The following is a 25,468-nucleotide window of genomic DNA, read 5'->3' on the forward strand; positions in this document are numbered from 1 at the left end:
TACATCGACGAGTACAAAATAGCGGAATCACACCCTTGTCATCAGTATGTGTGTCTGACAGACAGTTTTCGCATTTATAACTGTAGTGTAGATTGAGCCTTAAAAATTTAAATCTTAATTAAAACCCGCAACAATAAATAACAATGACAAAGTACGTCTGTCTGCAAATGAGGACGCACCGCCGTCATCTTTCACCCTTTATTTAACCAGCCCCGTAAATTATTAATTATATGCGTAGCCCTTTGTGTGGTGATATGATTTTCTTTTATATGACGCGTGTCACTACTTCAAATAGATTCACCCTTATCTGGGTAGTTTAATATTTTAAAAAAATTGTTTTTAAGCTATTGTTTTTATCGCGGGCTATGAGCGTGGCGACTGAATCAAGAAATTCCGTAACGAAAATAAACCTAACACTCAAAATGTGCATCAACATTTCGACGTTATCATGTCGACTCAACTGGACAAGTGGTATTTAAGTAAGAGGCAAAACTTATTAAACCAGAGTTCGATTCCAGCTCAACGTAATCAGTAGGTATTTGTTGAGATTAAACAAAGTCGGAAGTTTTTTTTTTATTTTGTTTGGATGTAATTTTTATTTTATTCTAATTCGAGTTGACTTTTGTCACATTATCCATATCGAATCGAGTTTTGTGTAGGTATAAAAAAACATTTTTTTTATTATGTTACCTGTATTTTGAGATATTAAACATTTTGATAAATTATTTACTGTTTAATTTTTTTATTACTTATATTATATGACGTGTAACTTATTATATATGTAACTTAAATTCTAAGTTCTAAGTATGTTCGCCCCGAGAACTACACTTACTGCGATTATTAAGTTACAATATTGCAAAAAAACAAAAAATACAGGAATTTAAACCATCATTCAGCCATCTCTTGAAGTTTTAAGTTATTATTACTGCTTGAACCGGATGTCCAAAGATTGGGTAACGTTTTACTTTCGCTTTTAAAATAAGTATGACTTTATGGTACACAGATTAATTTTATAATAATTTAAATAATTTTATTAATACTATAGTGTAAATAAATAAAAGAGATTAAAACTATAGTGTACTAGCACTATAGCACCATAATACAGCTCTAGCAGCGACTATTCGCGAACTAAATCTGCTGCAAACACTATAACTGTACACATTCTTGATATTAAGCTTAAAATTATAGAGCTCGGGGCGTTAGCAAAACATCTCAGTAGCGAGAGCCGGTTTTAATAAAGAGATCAGAATGTAGTAATGGTGAATTTAGCGTTATATAGCGCACGGGTGTTGTAAAGGCGAGTCGCCACATGCGCGGAGCATAAGCGCTTAGTATAATTGCTGAAGCTACTAATGAATAACAATTTATCGAATAACCGTATGAATAAAATAGATTTATTCGTACGTTTCTGTGTGACTCACTTCTTTGTATCGTTATTACTCTGTGTTCCACTGGCTGAGTTTGTTGTGAGTACACCTTTGTTGTATCATTATTACTCTGTGTTCCACTGGCTGAGTTTGTTGTGGGCTCTTCTCGGACCAAGGCGCGTTTGGAACCCTCGTAATTTTAATTTTAAGTTTTCAAATAATTATTATCACCATTATCTTAAGTTTAATATTATTACCTGACGTTTCGAAAGAGCTTGTAAACTAAGCCTATTTGAAATAAATGAATTTTGACTTTTGACTTTTGACTGCTTTTGCGAGAGTGTTAAATGTCAAGCCACTTCCCACTGAAGATCGTTGGATCGTCTATCTAGGGGGCGTCTTACACTGCGGTTACCGGTGCGTGGTCTCACACGAACACGTCTTTGTATAGTGTAGATAAACTTTAGTCGGCGTAGGTACGTATAATCCTCAGTGCCTCAAACGCATCGAGAGAGAATTGTCTACGTTAGTGTATACTGTTTATAGGGTGTCCCGTAAATAGTATGATATACTCTACAGGGTGATAACTGACACCAAGGCCTACTAAAATAACGCAATGTATGTCAGCCGAAATTTTACAGTTTTTAAGTTATGTTGATTTTTGTACAAAATACAAAAATCCTCTACCTACAGTGCAGTTTAGTCATACCATGTCCTGAAAAATTACTTAAGCGTTGATTTTATACTTGGTAATTGTTTTTAAATAATTGTTTCAAGTAATTATAGTCTTTCGCATCGCATCGCTCTAGTGGAATAGCGGCCTAAGTATACGATGGTGTTTGCAGCGTTTGCGCTGACGTCACACAGTTACGAGCTAGCATTATCGTATTCTCTAATGTGTTTACATCTCCTATCGTATGCGATAAAATTTAGATTATTATGTCACTTTTATTGAGAGCACTTTCATAAGTAGGGGTAAGCATTATACTTGTACTATGGAATCATAGTACGAGTATATTTATATAGAGGTGCGTACCACATGGTTCTTAAGGTTTTATTTAGCAATGCAAACTAGCTGACACCGTGCGGTTTCACACGCGTGGTTCCCTTTCTCGTAGGACTACGGGGATAACCTATAGCCTTCCTCAATAAATGGGCTGTCTTACACTGAAATAACTTTTCAAATTGGAGTATTAGTTTCTGAGATTAGCGCAGTCTACCAAACAAAGGGTGGCCGTTTGACGGCCTCTGTGGCGCAGCGGTGTGCGCGGTTTATTTACAAGACGGAGGTCCTGGGTTCGATCCCCAGCTGGGCCGATTGAGGTTTTCTTAATTGGTCCAGGTCTGTCTGGTGGGAGGCTTTGGCCGTGGCTAGTTACCACCCTACCGACAAAGACGTACCGCCAAGCGATTTAGCGTTCCGGTACGATGTCGTGTACAAACCGAAAGGGGTGTGGATTTTCATCCTCCTCCTAACAAGTTAGCCCGCTGCCATCTTAGATTGCATTATCACTTACCATCAGGTAAGATTGTAATCAAGGGCTAACTTGTAAATAATAATAATAAAAAAACAAACAAACTCTTCAGCTTTGTATATTACTATAGATGTGATAATAAAGTGATGATGCAGTTTATCGTATTAGGGCGGTAGCTGGGGGAACTTCACGCTTAACGGACAGAGCAACTTTTAACATAGTTTACTATTTAGGGGAATGGGGAATAGTCGTACTATTCAAAAATATAATATTATGGAAATTATAAAAAAATAAGAACAATCAGACAAACCAATTGATATATTAAGCCATCGCTTTTAAACAGAGCAAAACTTAACGTCCTTGCCGCCCTTGAGTACCCGAGATACTAAGACCGCCCAGTGTTTATTAAGTTAGTGCTTTTAATTACACCCCCGACCATGCCTTTCAGATCAGTATACAACAATGCTTCTTGGCAACTGAAATGAATATTGTGGTAGTACATCCCCGAGCTTTGTCACGAAAAGCTCTACTAAAGTTCTAGCAAACATAATCATACAGTCTTATTATACTTACTAACAGTACAAACTACCCTCATTAATAAAACAAAAAGAGGGGTGCGAAGGGAAGCCGAGAATCATTTCTTCCCTTTAATGGCAGATTGGGACACGCGTTACTTGATGCGTCTTAACTATATTCTTTTGTATGGCTTTTGTATGGGGGTGATGGAAAAGCTGAGGTTGTATTTAGGGGAATCACAATTTGCCTGACAAATGCAGCATGATGTTAATTGACTTCGTATTTGTTGATGACATTATTTTGGAGATTTAGGGTAGTTTTCTAATATCAAAAAACTCTATGAAGTTAAAAATGTATTTATAGTAAAATAAAATAATGAAGTAGAACAATCCCGTCCTACCTAATTAAGTTTGTGTTAATCATGTTCTTATAGATTTCCAAACTACAATAGACTAGATTCAGCTAAAATTAACGCGTCTCTAGACTGGCGCTTAGTTTTTTTTAATAATACTTCTTTTGATTGTGAACCGTATTTATAATAAACACTTATTAATCTGTAGTAAACACTTACTGATCTGTGTTATTGTCTGTCTTATAAGTCTGGAGCTTGCCACAATTCATCAGTGAAAACCGCAATCAAATCAGTTCAGGCGTTCCTTACTTTAGCGTGTACAAGTAGAATTCTAAACAGTTAAAGTGATTAAATTATAAATACTCCTTTTTTGGACTCTTGTTAAATATATTCAATGTACCCATTTATAATAGGTTTTTTAATCTTATATATAAGTCATAAGTAGGGTAATCTCTGGAACTACTGAACCGATTTTGAAAATCCTATTAGCACTGGAAAGCCACGTTATTTGTGAGTGTCGTAGGGTATTTTTTATCTCAGTATTCTCACGGAGACGGGAACCACGCGGGTAAAACCGTGAGGCGTCAACACGTACTTAATATACAGACACGGTTTGGTTACGATTTTATTAAAAGTGTGGATGTTTTTATTTCCCTCTTTTCCTTTCTAAGTAAGCACGAGCCGCACATCGAAGCCTTCGTATGATTATTCAATTCGCTTATAATATTATTATTAGCGCATATAGATGATGTGGTAACACAAACACGAATAATACGAGTGCGTATGGAAGGAGAATACGCAAGCAATCGCGTTTAACGGGAAAACTTTAGCAAATTTAATATAACATAATGTTGGAACTCTTCATTGCTCAAATTGCTCCAACTTGGCCCCTTTATTGCTCAATTTTGCAATTTTATTTATTTATACAATGTTAATTTATTTTGGGGAAAGTGAATATATTAAAGGCAAAGAATATTAATTCCAGGAGTTTCGTTATAAAGTGGGCTTATTGTTTTATTAAAGGAATTTCGGCCGCGTAATTTTTGGGTCAATGGTGGATAAATTGTTGGATGGGTATCAAGAGACTTATAATACAGGTTTTTTTAATAAACTATGCTGTGAAAGAAAAGTCGTTATATTTAATAATGATAATGTGACAGCTTTACGTTCAGAATTTCAGAATTTTTGTTGTTGTTTGTTGTGGTCGTCATAGTAGTGACTTATAATATTTTATCTAAATCTAATCTGATCTAAATTATGTGTCATTCTTAGTATTTTTTTAAAAATTCAGAACTCGTTTTAAAGATATTCACATACGATACGATACGAGAATGCAGTTTGAAAAATTAAAATGATATAAGTTTACATTTTCGCGTAAAATCCAGTCGAGCTATCGCTCGTCAATTACTGCAATACGGGGTTGTCTCGAACAGCCTACGTGGCTTCAAATTAAAAGGAAATTCACCGTTTTTTTTTTAAGTTCCCAAAAAGTAAAAGTAAAATAAATTGTAGAGATTTTAACTATTGACAAGTAAGGATAACAATTTATGAGAGTATTTTTAAATAAAAGAGCAACGTTGAGTTTATCAGCTCTTTTCTGCAGAACCTGTCTTTCGAACCGGTGGTAGAGTCGTTACAAAAAGTCAAACTTGACGTTACATATGTGCTTGTAAACTAAGCCTAAGAAATAAATGAATTTTGATTTTTTGCACATTGCGTGTTGCCAGTGATGACCTATGGTCCCTAGACTTGGTCGCTAACTATGGGCCTCAAAAGGCTCAGAATCAAACATCGGGTGACGGAACGAGCTATGCTTGGAGTATCTCTGCGAGATCGAATCAAAAATGAGGGGATCCGCAGAAGAATCAAAGTCACCGACATAGCTCAATGAGTTGCGAAACTGATGTTTCAATGGGCGGGGCACATAGTTCGAAGAGCCGATGGACGTTGGGGTCCCAAAGTGCTGAAATGGCAACCCCGCACTAGTAAGCGTAGATCAAGCGATCAGTATCAGCGTGGCTCAGTATCGTAATGTTTTGAAGTCCCTACAAAAGACCTATGTCCTGCAGTGGAAGTCCAACCAGACGTCCAAAAAATCACCAGGAACTACATCCTTTACACCAAATTATAGTGATGCTGCTGCGGAGGTCCAGGATTCGATCCCCGGCTGGGCTGATTGAGGTATTCATAATTGGTCCAGGCCAGGCAGGTGGGAGGGTTCAGCCGTGGCTAGTTACCACCCTTCCGGCAAAGACGTACCGCCAAGCGATTTAGCTTTCCGGTACGGTGTCGTGTAGAAAAAGAAAGGGATGCAGATTTTCATCCTCCTCCTAACAAGTTAGCCCGCTTCCATCTTAGACTGCATCATCACTTACCATCAGGTGAGATTGTAGTTAAGAGCTAACTTGTAAAGAATAAAAAAAAATATATAGCCGTATTAGATAGTTTGTGAAGCTAGCTTTCAATCAATCAAGTTATTAACTGTCAGTAGCTACTTATTATCTTTGTAAGAGACTACTCACCCACATTGTCAACTAGAGACTCCATTGAATTATAATTAACAAGTCTATAATATAATTAAGTCAACCAATACCATCAATAACCGCATCTCTATAGAGGGTGCTCCTACAAAATAATAAGCTTCGGGGTAATTGCGTGTTGCTGTTGGTATCGGTACTTTGATATGAACAACATATTATTTTAATAATTATTATTTTGAAAGTCTAATATTGTAATTATAGTTTGAATAGTTACAAGCCGGCAAAAACCCACAAAGGGATTTGAATATATAATAATTTATTTATTTTGCTATCATCCGCGAAAAGCCGACGAACCCAGGACCAGAACCTCAGGAGATGTTGACTCCACAACGTGCAATTGCAAAGTTTACTTAGTTAAAGTTTAGTTACTTTGCAATTGCACGTTGTAGAGTCAACATTTCCTGAGGTTCTGGTCCTGGCTCCGGTTTCGGGGTGAAACGTACGTAGAGAGTATTTTGTCGGACCTGGGTGACGTTGTCGCATGGGTTCGTCGGATTTTCGCGGATGATAGCAATATAAATAATTTATTATAATACATGATGAACTTCCGCAAAGTAACGCCTGCTTCTATCCAATATGTAAAAGATTTGAAAGTAATTAAGTCCTAAACCTAAACAAATTAAAAGGATGTCTTAAAAAATAGCTTGAAAAATAACATACACAACGTAAAACAATTAAAAGGATCGTCAATTTGTAGCTCTACCAGAGATATTTTTTTATATGTAAATTAATGTGAAACTTATTGCGCGCCTTGAAGATTCATCATGACAGAAAAGCGATTTGTCATTTTATTCAATTTGTACGTACACATACGCTAGTTAATAACCTTATGCACGCCACTGCTCATTATAAAATACATCTCAAGTGATCTACAACACGGGATACTTCATACCTTCACACTCGATACACCTCTACCTAGACGTTACATTAGCGAAGGTCTTCTAATTAACACGCTAATCAAAGGATATGTCGATTTCCCTGAACAAATAAAGCTGCTTGTGCCACGCAGTCGAAGTCCTCCACCGTGACTAATTCAACCCTTTTCGTTTCTAGGTCACCGAGCGCCGCTCTACTCAAAGGTGAGGTTTACATCCAGTTTAATCTATGCTTTGCTTTATCCGTGTACCTTTGCAGGGGTTACCAACCTTTATATTCCATTTCCATTAGATTCAGTATTCATCTTACTAAAATTATAAACGCGAAAGTTTGTATGGATGTTTGTTACTCATTAACGCCGCAACTATTGAACTGATTTGACTGAAATTAGGAATCGAAATAGATTTTACTCTGGATTAAAACACCTTTCATCTCGGAAAAATCCATGGTTCCAGAGGGATTTCTGTAAAACTAAACTCCACGCGGACGAAACTGCATTCGTCCGCTAGTATGGGAATATTTTATTAATTTATTAGATCCACAAATGTTTATTACATATTTAAAAATGCGTTTTTCATAATAAATGTACAACGTTAAAAATATCCATATAATTATCAGTCTATAGCCATATTGAATCATACTCGTAATGAGAAGAAACAAATTTATAACTTCTTTATTAGAATAAAATGCGTTAATAAATTCAATACCTACTGATGATGAAATACTTCAGTTAAAAGTAATTTGAATGTTCATCCTAGAATATAATTTTTCAAACTGATTGCGTTTATATAAACAACTTATAACTCAAGAAAATCACTCGACTACAAATTACGTAAATTTATCTCTATACTCGTGGAGCGTGGTGGTTTGTGTCGGCATTTACTCTACTAGAATTCAAATAACGTGCCTCAATTATAAGAGGTAGATTTGGCAGGGCCTAATGACATCGTGGTATTTAGGGAAAGGTTTGGCACCTCTGTATAACCATCAGGGTATTTTGACTCTTGTTACCATAACAAAAAGACCAATAACTGTATGAAATAGAAGACTGTCATTAAGAAAATTGCTGAGTGATATTTAGTAATTATAAGGCTTAGTTTTGTTATATTTTGCTGATGAATAGGACTTCAAGAAATTGTCTAATACATTACAAAGCTTAAAGGACTTTTGATTTGACGGCCTCCGTGGCGCAGTGGTATGCGCGGTGGATTTACAAGACGGAGGTCCTGGGTTCGATCCTCGGCTGGGCAGATTGAGATTTTCTTAATTTGTCCAGGTCTGGCTGGTGGGAGGCTTCGGCCGTGGCTAGTTACCGCCCTACCAGCAAAGACGTACCGCCAAGCGATTTAGCGTTCCGGTACGATGCCGTGTAGAAACCGAAAGGGGTGTGGATTTTCATTCTCCTCCTAACAAGTTAGCCCGCTTCCATCTTACTGCATCATCACTTACCATCAGGTGAGATTGTAGTCAAGGGCTAACTTGTAAAGAAAAAAAAATAAAACAAGGACTTACTACTCGATCACTTAACTCTGTCTGGTCTATTGGTATTTTTAAGCGATTTGGTCGATTTAAAATTTTAAAATGGGTTTAAAGTATACTAAAATTAAATACTTCTTGTTGTTGCATGCATGTGGCAATGCGTTCCTCGCCTTAAAAAAAATATACCTAAGTATACTAGGAGGATATAGTTGAAACGACGATCCCACAGTTTAAATGCGTACTGTTCGACACAGATAGATGACTTAAATCGAGTAGCCAGGCTGATTACACGCGGCGAAATAACAAGGAGTCCCAAAAGACCTATTACGCGTCCAGCAGTGATCGTCAATCGTTTAATAGAATTGTAATTAAAGCTCTCGTGCCTTACATCCGAGGTCAGTCCATTCAATCTCCCATCCAATTTACATGCAAGTCGACTGTCTCGGACAGACTTCGGTTAAGACGGCCCTCCGTTATTGTGGTCAGTGCATTCTAGTTAAACTTCAGACCAAATCGAGGTTGAATTTACCAAATGAATACTAACTCGTTGGTTTAATGGTTAGTCTGTTTATACTAGATTACGATGTATGGAATTCTGAAAAGGAATGAACTAATTAAAGATCGAGTTTTAAAGTTTTTACATCTTTGTCTTGATCCGTCAACCGTTAAGTAGAGTGAGTTTTTCAAGACATTTAATTTTACACGAGAGAGAGAGACGAATATATTTGCATTACATGAAGAGACATGATAGTCTAGTGGATATGACCTCTGCCTTCAATTCGGAGGGCGCAGGTTCAAATTTGGTCTGGGGCATGCCTCTAACTTTTCAATTATGTGCGTTAATATCATTGTCTCAAACGGCGAAGGAAAAACATCCTGCATTTTCTTATTCTCTACGTGTGTGAAGTCTGTCAATCCACATTAGGCCAGCGTGATGGACTAAAGCCTTACTCCTCTCATCCTGAGAGGAGACTCGTGCTCGATAGTGATCGGAATATTGGTTCTTAATGATGACATGTACTCACTGCGCCATCGTGTGCCAGAGAGAAATATTCCGAACAAAGTCCGGCACTAGTGACTAACGGCTGTAGGGTTGAGGAATTCCTCTAAAATCGATTAACACTCCCTACCTTTGCTTGTGTTGTTCTCCCTGCCTAGCCAAATTTCTACTAGAGCAGCTTTGGATGCTCGGAATATATAACTTGCTGCAGTTCTAGTGAAGTCAAGGTCTTTAGGCAAGTTAAAGACAGATTTTGCTGGTAATCCTCTCGTACTATTTCACACACACACACATTTCTATGACACACATTGCCATTTCTAGTTAGTTCATTTGTTAGGTCATAATATTTATATACTGTGGTGTGGTTGTGGTGTGTGTTGTGTGTGGAATGTTTGTCTTCCTTGGCACAGTAAGCTGTGCAAGTACCATACCATAAGTTCGAAAAAAGGAATATGTTCGATCTCGAAATAGCCTCTGGGATGAAAAGAAAAGACAGGAAGAACAAATCTCAGCGTGTAAGGAAAAGAGCGTGTAAGAGCCGCGATAGCTCAGTGGATAAGACATTTTCCTTCGATTCAGAGGGCGTAGGTTAGAATTTGGTCCGGGGGGTGCACCTCAAACTTTTCAGTTATGTGGGTTTTAAGAAACTTAATATCATTTATCACAAACGGTAAGGGAAAAACATCGTGAGGATAATATCTGCATTTTCTTAAGTTTCTACGTGTGTAAACCAATCCGAATTGGGCCAGTTGTATTTGTGGATGATGATGGTGAAGAAAAAGAGAGCTTAATTCTATTCCATAAAAGTAGAGTAAAGGTTGTTGATGAAAAACGTCAAAATGAGATAGTATTAGATAGTTATAGTAAGTGTTTTGTAGATTGACGTCACCTCATATTTTAGTCGCATCAAAGCTTACTCGTAAAAGCATCAGTGTACTTCCGAAAAAACGGTAGTGTGCTCGGAGCCTTTTATGTATAAATATTTAGGTAAAAGTCAAGTATTATTTATAAACCTCAATAGTTCGACGGTAAAGGGCCGGACTCACAGCGATAGATCATGTGTTCGGTCCCGTTCCGCGTTGTTCCCGTTCCCGTGAGAATACGGGAACAATATATACCCTATAGCCTTCCTCGATAAATGGGCTATCTAACACTGAAAGATTTTTTCTAATCGGGTCAGTAGTTCCTGAGCTTAGCGCGTTCAATCAATCAAACAAACAAACTATTTTTTGTTTTGTTAATTTATAATTGTTTTCGTAATTACTGAATTTGCCAAATACTGGAATAAATAAACGACGCAAGTTCTAACCCAAATATGACCGCCAGTGAGGTCGGGGCTTAAAACGTAAAAATATTTGATAACAAATTTAATCCCACCCATGTAGCGGCGCTCTTTCATTTACAAAATTGTGTTTGCTTGCGAAAGGTCTGGCCTCTGTATCCAATTTTCGGCTCAACACATCCAATTTATGTCAAACGTCTCTAGCAGATGTTCAAGGTAACTCATAGTATGTACTAAATACATACACGTGTAAACAGCTTGCTTTTAATATCATAACGGCTGTCTTTGATAAAAAATTCTGTTATAAAGTAAAACTGAGCTACTGAATGGCTGAGAAGTTTGGGGTTTGGTTCCAGTCTAGTATCGTGTAACTTTGTCTATGTTTGTTTACTTATAATAATGTAAATTTCTCGCGGGTGTGCTAGGTTGGTGCAGGCATTCTTCTTAATCTTCCCGAAGCGATCTCAATAACACAAAAAGAGAACTCCATTTACGAGTGCCGCTGGCTGGGTTGCGGTAGTTTACGAAATGTTCCCGTGGCTCAGTCATTAGATCCTTTCATGCCCGAAATGATCTCCATGCACTAAACAATTTATGATCAATAATTACAACGTAAATTTACGTTCTACATCGTAATCTAGTATAAACAGACTAACCATTAAACCAACGAGTTAGTATAAGGGCAAAATGAAATAAGACCCTAGAATGGCAGAGAATGACCTTGAGTAAAGTTACGCACTTGAGAACGATATGTGTAGGGTTAGAGGTGCCTTTGACAGATATCTAACACTCCCCTTTTCCACTCAAGTCACTCTCCCCGCCTATCCCAAGTAACTCATAAGAATTACACAACAAGAAATGTGGACGGCTCGAACGCCACGTGCACACTGAAGCTGTCCGTACCGCAAGTCGTTGCAATGCGGTGATAACATAGAGAATAATATCATCATCATCATATCAGCCGATGAACGTCCACTGCAGAACATAGGCCTTTTGTAGGGACTTCCAAACATCACGATACTGAGCCGCCTGCATCCAGCGAATCCCTGCGACTCGCTTGATGCCATCAGTCCACCTGGTGAGGGGTCAATCAACACTGCGCTTTGTAGTGCGGGGTCGCTATTCCAGCACCTTGGGACCCCAACGTCCATCGGCTCTTTGAACTATGTGGCTCGCCCATTGCCACTTCAGCTTCGCAACTCGTTAAGCTAAGTGGGCGATTTTGGTTCTTCTACGGATCTCCTCATTTCTGATTCGATCACGCAGAGATACTCCGAGCATAGCTCGTTCTATCGCCCGCTGTGTGACTCTGAGCCTTCTTATGAGTCCCATATTTAGCGACCAAGTCTCGTCTCAAGTCTCATTTAGTAGCGAATATAATTTTATTTTATTCAGTGACAAGTTAGCACTTGACTACGATCTCATCATTAGAAACACATGCTCGGCTCACTGTTGAGCACGAGTCTCCTCTCAGAATGAGAGACGTTATACTGCTGGTCCACCATGCTGGCCCAGTGCGGATTGGCAGACTTCACACATGCAGAGAATCAAGAAAATGCTCAGGTATGCAGGTTTCGTCACGATGTTTTTCCTTCACCGTCTGTGAAACATGATATTTAATTTCTTAAAATGCACATAACTGAAAAGTTGGAGGTGCATGTTCCGGCCCGGATTCGAACCTACGCCCTCCGAATCGAAGGCAGCGTTCAGATCTACAGAACTATCACGTTTCAACAATTTTTCTGAAGCTTTAGCTTGATTAAAAAAAATTAATAAAAAAATACAACCGATAAAAATGTTGTTACTAAACTAAAAAGCGAAAAATAAAATCGTATGTGCTACCTTCGCAGTTTGCTCAGTGCGATCCCTTGGAGGCGGTACCAAAGTAGTGCTGTGGTAATCCAAGCCGTTTCTGAAAGAACTGTCTGAAAATCCTAAATCTTTATGATTTAAACGTCTGAATTAATACATCACTAACTTGGTGGTGAACCTCCTCCTTTTTTTTAAGTCGGTTAAAAAAAATCTAAAATGCTCCCGAAAGAAGCCAGCAAGACAGTTCATAATAAAGCATTGAGTCAGTAATGTAAGTAGAAGCAGTCTTAAGATCTATAAAACAATGATGACTCTATCACAATTTCAGTTCAGTCTGAAAACTCATTTCGAAATTCCAAAGTTGATCTCAGAGATCCTCAACCGTTCAACAGCTGTTTCCGAATTCAATACTTTTTTAATCATGGGCCAAGTACTTAACTTTGTACTATTGGCTAGTGTTTCGTACTGGGTATAAAGGGGATCCGTAAAGAGGGTATACTCCAAAATAGTTTTAAGTAGGTAAATGTTTGTAGACCTCTCCAGCACGAGCGAGATAATCTACATTCTATCCCCGTATATTAAAACTTTAAACAAGGTTATATGTATTGCAACATACATGTATCTTATGTTATAAGCTTGAAAAAGTCTCGATCGATTTAAGTTGAATTTATCGTATTTAGTTCGAGTTATTTGTGCTAAATTTAATCTAGGAAAGTGTCTACTCTTTTTCTGCATAACGATTTTAGCAACGCAAGCAATGAATACGGATGGTATTAACATAAATTATTTATATTATTATATAAAGGATATATTTGTACGACGTTGTTGCAACAGTGATTGTATAAATAATAATAATGTGTTCGATGATTTAGGTATTTGATGACTTGAGTTCAGATCTTTGTTTGGCAGCGTGAATACCGTCATGCTGCTAGTCGCGTTTGTGGTTTTGTGTAATAATGACTAAAACGCGACTAGCAGCATGACGGTATTCACGCTCTCGTGCGAATAAGGGCACAGGCACAACTCCAAGTTCCAAGTTTTACTTCATACTAGCAGACACCCGTAACTTTTTAGCGTGAAATTCAAAAATCCCGCGGGAACCATGGACTTTTTAGGGGAAAAATGTAGCCTATATGTTGCTCAAAAACCTCCTGTAACTACAAGTGAAACCTGCGTTTAAATCGGTTCCAGAGATTAATTAGCCTGGACAAACAGACAGACAGGCAAAAGTTTGTAAAAAGCATGATTGTGAGTAAATAACTTTATGAATTTAAGAAAACACAGTCAGCTTGAAATACAAATAAACACCGACATACACTTAAATCTATACTAATATTATAAATCTGAAAAGTTTGTTTGTTTGGTTGATTAATTGAACGCGCTAATCTCAGGAACTACTGATCAGATTTGATAGAAAGTATTCTTTCAGTATTAGATAGCCCATTTATCGATGAAGGCTATACTATAGTATTCCCACGGGAACGGGAACCACGCGGTGTCAGCTAGTTTTAAATATATGTAGATGTAGATATTGATTATGCAACAAAGGTGATTTTAAATTTTGAGCATAATAGGTTTGCCCTTATAGATACATTCAATTTTACGTCCACAGAATATAACCCAAAACCAAAATTAATATTTGGTTAGGTAATTAAAAAAAACAAATGCTAATTACGTTCTTAAGCCCCATTTCCATATTACAGATCTATAAATTTATTCTTCAAACCATTCAAATGAACCGAAAAAAGTGGCGGCTTCATTTCCACAAATTATAAAATCAGCGAAACACATAATTTCCGGCCAAAGGAGATTGATCAAGAGAATTTTTAAGCCAATATCTTTGCGCGAAATTAAACTTTAGCGATTCTCTTCGTCTAAAGGTTATTTAAATTAAAGAAATACCTACCGTTTTGTAAGACATGCAAAACGAATATTCTGACTGATTATGCGCTGTTGAAAAATTATAAATCGGCCATTTCTTTTTTAATGTTCAGCAAGAAAATCGGAAACTGTATTTTAACTACCTCTTGACTGTACCTTGTCCGCACAAATTAAAAAATAAGATCAACTTTAAGCCATAATGCCTAGTTCCATTTGATAAGTTTTAGCAGACTCAAAAGTGATTACAAAAATAAGTAAACTAATGTCGAACAGAGGTTATGATTCACAAAATTTGTCAGGACAACTTAATTAACAAATCAAACTGTAACTGAAATAAGACCCTAGAATGGCAGAGAATGACCTTGAGTAAAGTTACGCACTTGAGAACGATATGTGTAGGGTTAGAGGTGCCTTTGACAGATATCTAACACTCCCCTTTTCCACTCAAGTCACTCTCCCCGCCTATCCCAAGTAACTCATAAGAATTACACAACAAGAAATGTGGACGGCTCGAACGCCACGTGCACACTGAAGCTGTCCGTACCGCAAGTCGTTGCAATGCGGTGATAACATAGAGAATAATATCATCATCATCATATCAGCCGATGAACGTCCACTGCAGAACATAGGCCTTTTGTAGGGACTTCCAAACATCACGATACTGAGCCGCCTGCATCCAGCGAATCCCTGCGACTCGCTTGATGCCATCAGTCCACCTGGTGAGGGGTCAATCAACACTGCGCTTTGTAGTGCGGGGTCGCTATTCCAGCACCTTGGGACCCCAACGTCCATCGGCTCTTTGAACTATGTGGCTCGCCCATTGCCACTTCAGCTTCGCAACTCGTTAAGCTAAGTGGGCGATTTTGGTTCTTCTACGGATCTCCTCATTTCTGATTCGATCACGCAGAGATACTCCGAGCATAGCTCGTTCTATCGCCCGCTGTGTGACTCTGAGCCTTCTTATGAGTCCCATATTTAGCGACCAAGTCTCGTCTCAAGTCTCATTTAGTAGCGAATATAATTTTATTTTATTCAGTGACAAGTTAGCACTTGACTACGATCTCATCATTAGAAACACATGCTCGGCTCACTGTTGAGCACGAGTCTCCTCTCAGAATGAGAGACGTTATACTACTGGTCCACCATGCTGGCCCAGTGCGGATTGGCAGACTTCACACATGCAGAGAATCAAGAAAATGCTCAGGTATGCAGGTTTCGTCACGATGTTTTTCCTTCACCGTCTGTGAAACATGATATTTAATTTCTTAAAATGCACATAACTGAAAAGTTGGAGGTGCATGTTCCGGCCCGGATTCGAACCTACGCCCTCCGAATCGAAGGCAGCGTTCAGATCTACAGAACTATCACGTTTCAACAATTTTTCTGAAGCTTTAGCTTGATTAAAAAAAATTAATAAAAAAATACAACCGATAAAAATGTTGTTACTAAACTAAAAAGCGAAAAATAAAATCGTATGTGCTACCTTCGCAGTTTGCTCAGTGCGATCCCTTGGAGGCGGTACCAAAGTAGTGCTGTGGTAATCCAAGCCGTTTCTGAAAGAACTGTCTGAAAATCCTAAATCTTTATGATTTAAACGTCTGAATTAATACATCACTAACTTGGTGGTGAACCTCCTCCTTTTTTTTAAGTCGGTTAAAAAAAATCTAAAATGCTCCCGAAAGAAGCCAGCAAGACAGTTCATAATAAAACATTGAGTCAGTAATGTAAGTAGAAGCAGTCTTAAGATCTATAAAACAATGATGACTCTATCACAATTTCAGTTCAGTCTGAAAACTCATTTCGAAATTCCAAAGTTGATCTCAGAGATCCTCAACCGTTCAACAGCTGTTTCCGAATTCAATACTTTTTTAATCATGGGCCAAGTACTTAACTTTGTACTATTGGCTAGTGTTTCGTACTGGGTATAAAGGGGATCCGTAAAGAGGGTATACTCCAAAATAGTTTTAAGTAGGTAAATGTTTGTAGACCTCTCCAGCACGAGCGAGATAATCTACATTCTATCCCCGTATATTAAAACTTTAAACAAGGTTATATGTATTGCAACATACATGTATCTTATGTTATAAGCTTGAAAAAGTCTCGATCGATTTAAGTTGAATTTATCGTATTTAGTTCGAGTTATTTGTGCTAAATTTAATCTAGGAAAGTGTCTACTCTTTTTCTGCATAACGATTTTAGCAACGCAAGCAATGAATACGGATGGTATTAACATAAATTATTTATATTATTATATAAAGGATATATTTGTACGACGTTGTTGCAACAGTGATTGTATAAATAATAATAATGTGTTCGATGATTTAGGTATTTGATGACTTGAGTTCAGATCTTTGTTTGGCAGCGTGAATACCGTCATGCTGCTAGTCGCGTTTTTCTCATTATTACACAAAACCACAAACGCGACTAGCAGCATGACGGTATTCACGCTGCCAAACAAAGATCTGAACTCAAGTCATCAAATACCTAAATCATCGAACACATTATTATTATTTATACAATCACTGTTGCAACAACGTCGTACAAATATATCCTTTATATAATAATATAAATAATTTATGTTAATACCATCCGTATTCATTGCTTGCGTTGCTAAAATCGTTATGCAGAAAAAGAGTAGACACTTTCCTAGATTAAATTTAGCACAAATAACTCGAACTAAATACGATAAATTCAACTTAAATCGATCGAGACTTTTTCAAGCTTATAACATAAGATACATGTATGTTGCAATACATATAACCTTGTTTAAAGTTTTAATATACGGGGATAGAATGTAGATTATCTCGCTCGTGCTGGAGAGGTCTACAAACATTTACCTACTTAAAACTATTTTGGAGTATACCCTCTTTACGGATCCCCTTTATACCCAGTACGAAACACTAGCCAATAGTACAAAGTTAAGTACTTGGCCCATGATTAAAAAAGTATTGAATTCGGAAACAGCTGTTGAACGGTTGAGGATCTCTGAGATCAACTTTGGAATTTCGAAATGAGTTTTCAGACTGAACTGAAATTGTGATAGAGTCATCATTGTTTTATAGATCTTAAGACTGCTTCTACTTACATTACTGACTCAATGCTTTATTATGAACTGTCTTGCTGGCTTCTTTCGGGAGCATTTTAGATTTTTTTTAACCGACTTAAAAAAAAGGAGGAGGTTCACCACCAAGTTAGTGATGTATTAATTCAGACGTTTAAATCATAAAGATTTAGGATTTTCAGACAGTTCTTTCAGAAACGGCTTGGATTACCACAGCACTACTTTGGTACCGCCTCCAAGGGATCGCACTGAGCAAACTGCGAAGGTAGCACATACGATTTTATTTTTCGCTTTTTAGTTTAGTAACAACATTTTTATCGGTTGTATTTTTTTATTAATTTTTTTTAATCAAGCTAAAGCTTCAGAAAAATTGTTGAAACGTGATAGTTCTGTAGATCTGAACGCTGCCTTCGATTCGGAGGGCGTAGGTTCGAATCCGGGCCGGAACATGCACCTCCAACTTTTCAGTTATGTGCATTTTAAGAAATTAAATATCATGTTTCACAGACGGTGAAGGAAAAACATCGTGACGAAACCTGCATACCTGAGCATTTTCTTGATTCTCTGCATGTGTGAAGTCTGCCAATCCGCACTGGGCCAGCATGGTGGACCAGTAGTATAACGTCTCTCATTCTGAGAGGAGACTCGTGCTCAACAGTGAGCCGAGCATGTGTTTCTAATGATGAGATCGTAGTCAAGTGCTAACTTGTCACTGAATAAAATAAAATTATATTCGCTACTAAATGAGACTTGAGACGAGACTTGGTCGCTAAATATGGGACTCATAAGAAGGCTCAGAGTCACACAGCGGGCGATAGAACGAGCTATGCTCGGAGTATCTCTGCGTGATCGAATCAGAAATGAGGAGATCCGTAGAAGAACCAAAATCGCCCACTTAGCTTAACGAGTTGCGAAGCTGAAGTGGCAATGGGCGAGCCACATAGTTCAAAGAGCCGATGGACGTTGGGGTCCCAAGGTGCTGGAATAGCGACCCCGCACTACAAAGCGCAGTGTTGATTGACCCCTCACCAGGTGGACTGATGGCATCAAGCGAGTCGCAGGGATTCGCTGGATGCAGGCGGCTCAGTATCGTGATGTTTGGAAGTCCCTACAAAAGGCCTATGTTCTGCAGTGGACGTTCATCGGCTGATATGATGATGATGATATTATTCTCTATGTTATCACCGCATTGCAACGACTTGCGGTACGGACAGCTTCAGTGTGCACGTGGCGTTCGAGCCGTCCACATTTCTTGTTGTGTAATTCTTATGAGTTACTTGGGATAGGCGGGGAGAGTGACTTGAGTGGAAAAGGGGAGTGTTAGATATCTGTCAAAGGCACCTCTAACCCTACACATATCGTTCTCAAGTGCGTAACTTTACTCAAGGTCATTCTCTGCCATTCTAGGGTCTTATTTCAGTTACAGTTTGATTTGTTAATTAAGTTGTCCTGACAAATTTTGTGAATCATAACCTCTGTTCGACATTAGTTTACTTATTTTTGTAATCACTTTTGAGTCTGCTAAAACTTATCAAATGGAACTAGGCATTATGGCTTAAAGTTGATCTTATTTTTTAATTTGTGCGGACAAGGTACAGTCAAGAGGTAGTTAAAATACAGTTTCCGATTTTCTTGCTGAACATTAAAAAAGAAATGGCCGATTTATAATTTTTCAACAGCGCATAATCAGTCAGAATATTCGTTTTGCATGTCTTACAAAACGGTAGGTATTTCTTTAATTTAAATAACCTTTAGACGAAGAGAATCGCTAAAGTTTAATTTCGCGCAAAGATATTGGCTTAAAAATTCTCTTGATCAATCTCCTTTGGCCGGAAATTATGTGTTTCGCTGATTTTATAATTTGTGGAAATGAAGCCGCCACTTTTTTCGGTTCATTTGAATGGTTTGAAGAATAAATTTATAGATCTGTAATATGGAAATGGGGCTTAAGAACGTAATTAGCATTTGTTTTTTTTAATTACCTAACCAAATATTAATTTTGGTTTTGGGTTATATTCTGTGGACGTAAAATTGAATGTATCTATAAGGGCAAACCTATTATGCTCAAAATTTAAAATCACCTTTGTTGCATAATCAATATCTACATCTACATATATTTAAAACTAGCTGACACCGCGTGGTTCCCGTTCCCGTGGGAATACTATAGTATAGCCTTCATCGATAAATGGGCTATCTAATACTGAAAGAATACTTTCTATCAAATCTGATCAGTAGTTCCTGAGATTAGCGCGTTCAATTAATCAACCAAACAAACAAACTTTTCAGATTTATAATATTAGTATAGATTTAAGTGTATGTCGGTGTTTATTTGTATTTCAAGCTGACTGTGTTTTCTTAAATTCATAAAGTTATTTACTCACAATCATGCTTTTTACAAACTTTTGCCTGTCTGTCTGTTTGTCCAGGCTAATTAATCTCTGGAACCGATTTAAACGCAGGTTTCACTTGTAGTTACAGGAGGTTTTTGAGCAACATATAGGCTACATTTTTCCCCTAAAAAGTCCATGGTTCCCGCGGGATTTTTGAATTTCACGCTAAAAAGTTACGGGTGTCTGCTAGTATGAAGTAAAACTTGGAACTTGGAGTTGTGCCTGTGCCCTTATTCGCACGAGAGTTTTTAACGGACATTAAAAATGCGTTTAAATATAGTATGAAGGTAAATTAAGGTCTATTTCCAACGTCCAAAATTGAAAATGCTCGAAAAAAGCGTTGTGTTTTAAAAACACTGTCGTTTGAACATATACTTAGTAATGCATTTGTTGTATCTGAACGATTTTAACGACTTTTAAAAAGCTCTCGTGCGAATGAGGGCTTAGTTATGCGAAAACGAACAAATTTGCATGCGGACAAAATAATGTTTTGTTATTTTTGTGTAATCATGATATTTTTACTTTGTGTCTGGTGTACAAAGTAAAAATATCATGATTACACATCGTGTACCTGCAATGTGTTTTGTAGCTCATTTACAATGTTTTTGTTTTATTTATTTTGAAATCAATTGAATTCAATTTACTTGATTGTGAATGTACACAGTCGTATTGTTAGCGTATAAACGTCGACAATCTACCTTACAATGGCATGCAAATTGAAATTCTCGGACAGTATCCAAAATACTCCTCTGTATTTTGTCATAGACTAGCAAATAGCCGCGAACGTCATTCATCATCATTATTAACCTATTTTCGGCTCACTGCTGAGCTTGAGTCTCCTCTCAGAATGAGAGGGGTTAGGGTTTAATATTCCACCACGCTGGCCCAATGCAGATTGGCGTTGAAAAATTATGATTTATTATTTAAGTTTTGAATTTTTAATTATTTGCAAGCATTCAATATTAGGGATAATCAGCTACATGCATTGATGTAATCGTTGAATAAATTAATTTGTATTTGTTATTAATTTCAAATTCATATTCCTACGTGTTCCTGCAAAAAAGGGTGAAGACCGGCAGGCAAAAACAGAGGGACGGGACGAAGAGGCTTTCGTTTTTTTCCTTTTACGGAATCCTAAAAATACTCACGAAACATTTTCTTAGTTGTTTTCATACACAGAGGAAAATCGGTGTCTCTTCAAGTAAAACAGTTCTTAAATATAATGTCTCATGCTTTGTTATGCCCAAAAACTTGAGCTATTTAACTTGTCTTAACAGGATGTTGTGATATTTATGGAAGCTATATATTTACGCCCCCTACTGTGTGGATATAAATTGCGTCATTTTTCTATAAGGAATGAGAATATATTTTATTTATTTAATGTACAAGAAACTACACGATTATATACGACTACTAACGGATACCTGCGACTTCGTCCGTCCTTACACTTCCTTAATCTAGGCTTTTCGCAAAATTCGTTCAGACGTCTAATAACTATAAACTACCGCCTTGCTATATTTCATTTTTGTATTAACGGTTTTCGATATCAATACTAATATTATAAAGCAGAAGAGTTTGTTTGTTTAGATTATATCTCTGAAACAACTGGTCTGATTTGAAAAATTGTTTCAGTGTTAGATAGCCCGTTTATCGAGGAAGGCTATAGGCTACATTTTATCCCCGTATTCCTACGCGAACGGGAACCACGCGGGTGAAATCGCGCGGCGTCAGCCAGTTGTCTATCTGTAAACATCTATTCTGTAAACATTTCGTTACTAGCGGACACCTAAGACTTCATTCGCGTGACATTTAGTTTTACAAACATACTTACAGACACAAACTTTCTCCATATATATATTTATTATCTTTATCTTTTTTCTTTGTTGTGCTAATATCAATGCAGAGATGTCGAATCGACTACAAATATATCCCAGTGTTGAAGTGTTTATATCAAAATGTCACTATGTCAATCCGTGTACAGGATCAGATTACCATTCGATCCAATCCAAGAATTTGCAGGCAGTAGATTTTCCGGCGATGTAGTTTTCATGGCAAACTCTGGATGACCTTGGCCTGTAGCCATGTGGTAAGGCGATTCTCTTTCTATAAACGCTAACGCTTCGAAAACTAACAAAATGTATGGGAACGAAACATCCGATCGACAAATTGATCACGTGATCTGTCGATAATGAATGTCAGTCCCATATTTTTTTTACTTTTCTTTGGCGTTTGTAGAATCGAGTTACATGGCCATAGACCCAAGTTGGGCTATAAAATAATGAGCTTCTCTTTTTTCTAATATTTTTTCATTAAAATCTCTTCACCTGGATATGGGAAATTGGTGGTATACGGTAGGTACCCTGTATCGCTTTTTATACTCAATGAGTGATCAAATTTATTTTTTAATTTTCACATTAAAAAACGGAAAACCTCTTTCGAACGGATAATCTAGTGAAGAATTCTGTTATATTCAGTAGAAATGTAGATCGAGAGAAAACAACGCATTCTTGGAACATTACGGCCATTCTCTTATTCATTCGTACGAGGTCTCGAGCGATTTCAAACAAGCTTTTTACATTTGCTACGTAAGTGTCAGTGGCTACTGGGGAAAAGCATCTGGACTGAACTTTTATATAAAAAATGTATTTTAATATAGATACTAACGGATGTCGGTAGCTCCGGTTGTGTGAAAATATGCTTTTCACAAACCTTTTTTCCTCGGAGAGGGCAAGAAGGTTATGGTACGTAGGTATACTTTTCACAAACCCTGCGGGAATCTTTTATTCCAAATTATTAAATTATTTAGAGTAATACACAGGGAAGTGAGCCGTGATAGCCTAGTGGATATGACCTCTGCCTCCGACTCCGGAGGGTGTAGATTCGACTTCAGTTCGGGGCATGCATCTTAAACTTTTCAATTATATGCATTTTAAGAAATTAAATATCACTTGTCTCAAACGGTGAAGGAAATACATCGTAAAGATACTAGCTCATTTGAGAATTTTCTTAATTCCCAATGTGTGTGATGCCTTGCCAATCCGCATTGTGCCAGCGTAGTGGATTAAGGTCTAACCCCTCTTATTCTGAGAGGAGACTCGTGTTCAACAGTGAGCCGAAGATAGGTCGTTAATGAATACAAGGGGAGGCGTGTACTATTTAAACCGGTTCTTCTTCATTTACTAGCAGCCGCCCCGTGGTTTCACACGCGTAGTTCCCGTTTCCTTGATAATATGGGGATAAAATATGACTTATGGAATTCACAGATAACGTGGCTTTCTGGTGGTAAAAGAATTTTCATAATCAGTTCTGTTGATCCGGAGATAAACCCGTACAACACAACAAACTTTACCTCTTTATTAATAATTTTAGTATGTCTAGTTGAAGTATAATTAATACTTGGTTTAGAAGCCATATTATTAATATTATAGGAACTATTTTATTTCATGGTAGACCTAATTAAATGAATAACAAACCATTTCATGAGCATAAGCATGGAAATGCTAGTGTTATATTGTTAAACAAATTGTTCCCACATAATGATTACTAATTATATAACAACAATGATACCACTTAAGGGAATAGCTCCACAGTTTAATAATCGTGCAGTTCAGTAACGATCTTAAAACGTGAGTCACACACTACTATACAATTTACATGCGTAGACTATGAAATAAGGTATAAACTAAAGTTGACGTTTTTCACATTTTATGATAATTAATTACAATAATTAATACGTGTTAATTCAAGAATGTTTTTATGCAATTAAAAAATATATGTGTATTGAGGCTTAACAAATTAAGATGATAATTGTCTTTAATTCCTGGATTAACCATACATCATATACACTCCAATCCCTCAATCCCTGTAAATACGAAAAACAATCTTGCAATATAACAAAATAGGTAATAACTAAAGAATATCCGTGCACTTACGCGTAGAATTTTGATGTTCTTCCGAAAACTTATTTTCCAATTTATATAAATAAAGTAGTGTTAGTTATACTATAGTCTATAACTAAAGAACGGCTGGACCGATTTAGCTGAAAATTTGTGGAGAGGTAGCTTAGAGCCAGGAGACGGATACAAAATACTTAGGGTAGAGGCAGGATTTCACGCAGACGAAATCGTGGGTGCCCGGTAGTATTTAATATTATTGAAACAATACCTAAACAGTATTTATTCCTTGAAAGCAGCGCTTTAATTATGCATTACAATTATTATATAGTTTATATTTTTTTAGTTTTCTAAAACACTAAATATACATATTAATCAAAATTTTGTGATGGTCGGTCGATTAGATAAGAGTAAGAAATAAAAAAAAAATATTAAAGTTTATAATTATAATATTAATAAAATCAACTATCAAAATTGTTATTCATCTTATGGATGCTATAATTACTAACCCATCGGAAGTGCATAAGCAGTTTTCATAATGAACATCATAATTGGACACCATCCTAGAATTTAACTATGGTAGTCCGTTTACGACTGGTTTTAAAATTTAAATAACAAGAATTCCTAATAAACTAATATAACGAAAACCATACTGTAGGTTGGCTAAACAAAAGTGTTCTATTTCGGTATTTTCATAAGGGTTTTCTCGAATGTAGGTAATTATCTTCGGTACGTGGAGCCTCCTCATGAGACTAGTGCTTTATTTAAGTACACCTTCAGCGATCCTTATTGATATTGTGTGGGCAAATTAGTTTGATCGCCGCCCTAGAGATTTATCTTATAGGGTCTTTTTGTGTTAAATAGAACCGAATAAAGCATGGTGTATACTTAAAACTAGTGGACGCCCGCGACTTCGTTTTCGGAAAATTTAGTTTTTCACAAATCCTGCGGAAATTAATCATTTTCCGGTATAAAAAGTATTATATATTACATTTTCAATTAAAATACTTTTTATGTCTTAGGAAACTAATCACATAGTGTGTGTTTGTATTCTGTGCTAACACTGTCGAGTTATAAAAACATCGGTTTAAAGACATTTATTTCTCCAAAAAAGAACGTGCTGTTCACTTAACTTAGAGTTAACATATCGTCATTTTTTAATTACATTGTTTTTTCAATATTTTGTCCAAGTTTGTGAGGATAAACATCAAAAACATCGTTTCAAAATATAATGTACATTTTCCACCTGTTGAGAAACTCTGCTGAGGTTATTGAGCATGGTACTGAGGTCATCCAGAGTCTCTGCCATAATGACTACATCGTCCACGAACCGCAGTTGAGTCCAGAAGCTTAAAAACGTCTTCCAATGCGGCGGTAAGATAGCTAGCTAGCTTCGGAGAGATCACATCTCCCTGACGCACTCCTCGCTGCAACTGGATTGGCCTCGTAGTCTGATCCTGAATACGGACTGACATTTTATCGGACGGACTGACAATCGTTTCCGAATATAAAGACTTTTGACGTCATAATTAGTGTCAAAGTGA

General features: G+C 37.1%; 1 protein-coding gene across 2 annotated transcripts in view; it reads left to right on the forward strand.

The window, feature by feature from the left end:
* The window catches only part of LOC112052546 (connectin), a 311,702-nt gene that overhangs the window by 15,849 nt on the left and 270,385 nt on the right, over positions 1 to 25,468 (forward strand). The window contains exon 2 of one of the 2 annotated variants that reach the window (XM_052886048.1): positions 7,304 to 7,329. The exons of the other annotated variant lie outside the window; for it this stretch is intronic. The gene's annotated coding sequence lies outside the window, so the exon portion shown is untranslated. The remainder of the gene's footprint in view (positions 1 to 7,303; positions 7,330 to 25,468) is intronic. 2 annotated transcript variants of the gene reach the window in all.

Source organism: Bicyclus anynana, chromosome 16 (assembly GCF_947172395.1).
Source record: "Bicyclus anynana chromosome 16, ilBicAnyn1.1, whole genome shotgun sequence".
Taxonomy (NCBI): Eukaryota; Metazoa; Arthropoda; class Insecta; order Lepidoptera; family Nymphalidae; genus Bicyclus; species Bicyclus anynana.